General features: G+C 41.0%; 1 protein-coding gene across 1 annotated transcript in view; it reads left to right on the forward strand.

The window, feature by feature from the left end:
- LOC104941714 (aryl hydrocarbon receptor-like) overlaps window positions 1–6,632 on the forward strand; it is a 34,631-nt gene that overhangs the window by 14,299 nt on the left and 13,700 nt on the right. The window lies entirely within an intron of this gene.

Here is a 6,632-nt window from a genome sequence, read left to right on the forward strand (position 1 = left end):
GCTGCAGAGCAAACTGCCCTTCCTGAAGGACAGATGAAGACCTGAAGGACACATGAAGACCTGAAGGACACATGAAGACCTGAAGGACACATGAAGACCTAGAACATGCAGGANTTTTCTCCACACATAGCGTTGTGTGTTCCTTCCAAACAACTCAACTTTGGTTTCATCTGTCCACAGAATATTTTGCCAGTAGTGCTGTGGAACATCCAGGTGCTCTTTTGCAAACTTCAAACGTGCAGATCAGAACACATTTTATGACCAACTTATGCAGAAATCCAGGTAATTCCAAAGGGTTCACATACTTTTTCTTGCAACTGTATATATATATAAAAAAAAAAAATTATAATCGAAATGAAATGTGAAATGCTAGCAGAGATCGACTAACACATCCTGTAGGCCAAGCTTCTTTTTTTAACTAGATTTCTGTCAAGAATTCTACTTTTTGTAGGAAACAGCGCTCAACGCAGCCATAAGCCTTTAGTTCAGACATGTTGGCGTACATTTGGTGGTTTCTAAAGATTTTAAAGGACAAATGTGCTGTGTAACTATTTACAGTTCACTTACAGTTGCACAGACAGCAAAGATTTTGAAGTTTTCACACAAATATGATAATATGTTGATTTAGTTCCACTATGAAATATTGAGACTAAATAATGTTAGGATTACACTGCACCATTCTGCAGAATCTGCTGCATGGCATTGGTTGGAGAAGATTAGTTGCTACTGCCTTGTACAGTCACTATGCCAAAAAGAAATGCTTCCAAAGGCAGCTGAAGTGTGACGAACAGATTTTCAGGCTCACTGCTTGTTTGTCAGGTTTGATCCGTCAAACACTGGAGCACATACGATAGCCGAGGGCCGACACATGGGCCCCGTGAGAGAACGACCCTCACCGTCTGCAGCTCTGCTCAGAAAGTCCTCTGTACTGCAGCTCTGGAGCAAGGGCATCAAATCATTCATTGTGAGGTATAGACTGAATTTGTCAACACACTTTTACACAGTGAACTGAGTGTGTTCTGATCTTTTCACGGCAGTTGTCCTTGTATCACAAATGTTCTGTACTTGAAAGAAGACAGAAAATAATACTTGCCTACTGTCCTTTTGCAATACTGCAGATCTGCAAATGTTGTAGATAAGGACTAAACGGCTCCAACTTGAGAAATAGAAAATAAGAAGTTATAATAGAAAAGATTGATAAAAAGGAGAATGGTTTTCTCTGGACACGTAGGGTATGGGGCCTCAGCTGTCCATTGAATATTCAGTGTTGTGATAAACATTGTTTGTTGTCCAATAACTTTATAGCTCCATTATGCAAAGATAAGCATGTTTGGGGAAGCCAAGCTGTTCTATTCAATTCCCTGGAAACGCCTCTGGGCGATTGCCTGAGAGCGATCATGCCACATGTATGTGATGGCAGTTGCTGAACAAGATCTGCTCTTTGTCCTCCTCCTGGCCATTCAAGGGGCTCTGTGTTGGCCCACTTTTTCTGGTTGGATTACGCTTCTGCCGCTGCTACGTACCTGTGTTTTCTGATGTGTAAACTACCAAAGCACCAACACACTGGAGCCACAACACACACACTGATGCTGACGAAGAGGTAGTGCTCGATGACAGATAGAACATAGGATTACAGAGAACTCAGTAGATGTCAATGCAATGATTAAGCCAAAGATTTATCCTTTCTGTTGTCATTGGTTTTAAGCGACTTGGAATAAGTGCAGCCAACCTTGAATTAGCTTCAAATAAGCCACACCAATTTTAGCGCTTCACCCTTTTTCTTTCTTTCTAGCGATGACCAAACACTTTTTGATCTTGAGATTAAGCAAAGATGTGGTAATCATTTTAAATCAGCAGACATCACTTGCAGAGACTGACCTTGAGTTATTTAAGCTGCTGTTGCAACTGATCAAAATGTTACACCTTTAGATTATCGTTTTATCCTGACAACATTGCAATATAAAAACACCGACAAATCTTACATTTAGTAAGCAGTTAATTGACTTGATTCACTTTTTCAGCACTAGTTGGCATTTGTATTTTAGATATGTAATTGCTGATCACGGAGACAAATGGCAAACAAAGGGAGAACGGAGGTATAACACAACAAAGAACCCTAGCTACTATGTAACCAAGCAACCATTAGGCCATGTGTATACGACGATTTATTCAGTTTTCCAAGCTGCCTGGAAGCCTTTGCATCAACGTTTTCAAATATATTTTCAGCTGTGTGTAGCTCCTGCATTTCTCTGTGGGACGATAACGCCACACTCCAACATAATTATGTAACGTTTGAGCTGCTTTACCCACACCATCTCCTCAGCCATATGTCAGATTATGTTCCACATTGTTCTCAGCGGTCCTCGAAAAGTCGATCCAAGGTGTTGGCATGGGAATAGGGTCAGGGGTGCCCAACCAAATCCGTGTCTCATGTGTAGGTACGAGTCGTGGTCGGACTCCCACACAAAGCCCATATGCTCTGCAGTGTCTGCGCTGACACGGCCAACACCACCACGCCCCCTCACATGGACTCCTTGTTAACCCCCTCTGCAGACAACAAAAGATCTGACCCAGAACGCAGTCACCCAATCATGTCAGACATCACCCTCTGGGTCAAAGGTCATCGCGGGTCGCCACCCGGTGCTCCTGCAGGGGGTCAGAGATTAATGTGCTTGACCACTGCTCTCTTTCTCATGACATCACCGCGCTTCATTGTCTCACGTTATAGAGGTGACAAGAGATAATGATGATATCGGCTCGAATATCATTAATCAACTGATGATCTGTTTTCTTCCAATGCGATGTATTCAAACTGCTTTCAATCAGACTGTCCAAATACTAGTTGTCAAGTCGAGAAATAGTAGCAATTCTCTACTCGACTTTAGAAGTATCAAATATACAACTTGAATCCTATTGTCTTGTAAGTTTCAACATCATCTACTTAATCAATTTGACAAAAGGCAATGAGAAGAGGCCATGCAACTGCAATTTCTACAAGCTAAAGATGGCAACTTATTAGATCGACCTTGCTTCGTTGAACGGAGGTTTACATGTTCCTAAACTGTTTTACTATTTAGGTTGAGGTAATAGACGTAAACTGGATTACGCTCAAAGTGTGAATGGCACCAACGACAGGGTTTAAAGGGACACCTGTGTAATCTCTGAGAGGGTGAGGGTTAAATACTCTCCTCTTCAACAGAGTTTACACAAACACTGATCTTTATCAGTCTAGGACAAACACTAACATGAGACATGTAAAAGAGGACAACAAAGACTTTTGAACATACGGGGGCCTGTGGCGCCGTGGATAGAGCCTTGGTGTTGGGATCAGGGGGTCACAGGTTCAAACCCCACTGCAGTCAGCATGTCGTTGTGTCCCTGGGCAAGACACTTCAGCCCAAATTGCTTCTGTGGGGATTAACCACAGTATTGAGAATGTAAACTCACAATTTAAAATGAAAGCGTTTAGTTTATTTAATAAAAGAGCACATGTTCAATATGAAAAATGACAGTCGATATAGATGAGTTGCAATTTGGTGCTATATGTATATATATATATACTGTATATAAAAAAAAAAAATTATAATCTTTTTTTTTTTTTTTTAAACACCTTGAATTTCAGGGGGACGCGGGGCTCCGTTGGCTGGGTAAAAGTGTCTAACATGTAATGTAATACTGATTATTCCTTATATTAAGATGCTGTTATCTCATGATGATGATTTAAATATCTCCCTGTATCACACTTTTGCGGTACAACATGTTTTTGCATCATTATGATCCTCATTCTTGATCAACTAATTCATTCATAATCTGTAAACACAGATGGAGTTTGGTGCTGTGTATGACTTCAAGGTCCACTGAGTAATGTTGTTTGTATGATTTTGGACTTGCACATGGAACAACTGCAAAGCTATATATTTTTATTTTAAAACCAAAGTTTATAGATCGAGTTGCGTAATTCTGAACGCTTTCACAGGTCAGGCGCGGTCAGTGTTTTTTACCCGACACAGAGGGTGATGTGAAGTTCAGGGAACTGTTCCAGAAAGCNATGGAGTTTGGTGCTGTGTATGACTTCAAGGTCCACTGAGTAATGTTGTTTGTATCATTTTGGACTTGCACATGGAACAACTGCAAAGCTATATTTTTTAATTTTAAAACCAAAGTTTATAGGCAGTCGTTGTCTTCTTATTTTTCACCGCCAGATCGAGTTGCGTAATTCTGAACGCTTTCACAGGTCAGGCGCGGTCATTGTTTTTTACCCGACACAGAGGGTGATGTGAAGTTCAGGGAACTGTTCCAGGAAGCTTCTCCGAGTTATCTGGAATCACCTTTAACCTGGCTTTGTCCAACTGTCAGAATTTGTTGGGTAGAGTTTTCCAGATGACTCGGTGCACCTGCTACATGGAACAGATACAGAAGTGAGTTATATCTGTGTGTAACTGAACACAGAGCCTTTGATTCATCAAACAAAGCCAGAACAATAGATGTTTTCTGTCTAAAGGAAGTCAATTATTTCTACCTCTTAGCTCTGAACTGATGCAAAGTTTCCAGTTCAGATAAATGTCCTAGCTTTTATAGAAGAAATGACCATCCATTTCAAATGCTTCTCTGCACTACCACTGCAGCATGTGTCATGTCTCCTCCAGGCAGCTGGCATGCATTTGCATCTTGGACAGAACATGTGACGCTTCATCACAAAGAGCTGCTGCTAGAGATCGCTCTGCAGTGCCACCAGTGGTCAAAGAGTCCTCCTCACACTCTTGATGGCAAGGACACTTCAATATAGTCAGAGAAACTCACTGTATAAGGCTACCTTGAACTCCTTTCATTTAAATGATATGCACTCTGTAGTGAATACACAGAGATGATCATTTTGGTAAAATTGCATACTAGGGAATTAAAAATAATTCAGTGTAGTATTAAAGATTAAATATCTGAAATGACTTCTGTTGAATCTTGACGTCTGCTGATTTTTGTAGTTGTTGCACTTGCTAAGGATGGCCATATTATTCTATATATTAAAAAAAAAAAACGACGAAGACTTTTTCGAGCAGTGGCCTCTCCATTTAACCCAGCAGCCTGCTAACCGCTCCACAGCCTTGGGAACCAGAGCTCAAAACCAGAAACGCTGGGAAAAAGGAGAATCCCACTAGGAGGAGAACAGCTGGAGCCAGCAGCCAATGGGAAGACAGGGTGGGGGAGGGGGGAGGAGCAGGGGACAGGTGGGACTCATCTCACTTGAAAGTGGCAACAAATGATTTCTGGGAAAAACGGGAAGCTTTTCTCCAAAGCTCTGCTCTACCGTCATGTTCTTTGGTACAATGTATTTAAAAAATAATATGTTCGATTTCACATACGAAGATGTATGTACTGCTACTACATTTTGTTGATGAATGATTTGGTAACTTTGGTACAAGCTCTGCTTACAAATTTGATGAAGTTGAGAAGATACAGTAATAAGTATAAAGCACTAAATAAGAGCTTGTTTTGTTTTCAAATAAATATGAGCTACACATGAACACATGGCCTCTCTACTGTTGCTATGTTTATTTTCAAACCATCATTTCAGTACTTTTTCTTGTCTTTCAAAATTTGATTTAAAAGAAAGTATTTAAATTCATTAAATTGATCAACCACTGATTATTCCGTCACATAATTGACTGTTTTGCTTAAAAAGTGTCAATATGTCTCACAATTGAGTTTAACGTTTATTTTACTATCAGATATGACAATGAAGCAAATGCTATTCGTTGAGAGGCTGAAATTCGGTAATAGAAAAAACCCATTTTTAATTGATTGTCAAAATAATTGCACTTTATATTTTATTCATCCAGTTTGTGTCACTATAAGGATGTCAAAGGCTGACATTCATGCATGTCCTTAGTAATGATATACACCAAACCCCACCATGTTGTAAAGCTTTAGGGATAGAGAAGTTCTCTGACTGAAACAACAGCAAGACGTTTGTTTTTCTGTTCTGATATATATCACTGATGTCATATCGTTCCCATTTAAAACAAGGCAATATGAAAGGTCTGTATTTGGTGAGTCAGACTTTCAAATCATGTGATGAATGTTTAATGAGCCGGGGTCGGGTGTGCAGGCAGCATCTTCAGCTTACGATACATGAGGCGACCTGACAGTCACAGCAGTGCTTTGCAAACATTATCTCAGGAATAAAAACCTCTCTCTCTCTCTCCCCTCCCTCTCTCTCTCTCTCTCTCTCTCTCTCTCTCTCTCTCTCTCTCTCTCTCTCTCCCTCTCTCTCTCTTCCCTCTCTCTCTCTCTCCTCTCTCTCTCTTCCCTCTCTCTATGTCTCTCTCTTCCCTCTCTCTCTCCCTCTCTCTCTTTTCTCTCTCTCTCTTCCCTCTCTCTCTTTTCTCTCTCTCTTCCCTCTCTCTCTCTCTTCCCTCTCTCTCTCTCTCTCTCTCCCTCTCTCTCTCCTCTCTCTCTCTTCCCTCTCTCTCTGTCTCTCTCTCTCTCTACCCTCTCTCTCTTCCCTCTCTCTCTCTCTCTCTCTCTCTCTCTCTTCCCTCTCTCTCTCTCCCCTATCTCTCTCTCTCTTCCCTCTCTCTTCCCTCTCTCTCTCTCTTCCCTCTCTCTCTTCCCTCTCTTCCCTCTCTCTCTCTTTC

The sequence above is a fragment of the Notothenia coriiceps genome, unplaced genomic scaffold (genome assembly GCF_000735185.1).
Source record: "Notothenia coriiceps isolate Sejong01 unplaced genomic scaffold, NC01 NC01_scaffold00003769, whole genome shotgun sequence".
Lineage (NCBI taxonomy): Eukaryota > Metazoa > Chordata > Actinopteri > Perciformes > Nototheniidae > Notothenia > Notothenia coriiceps.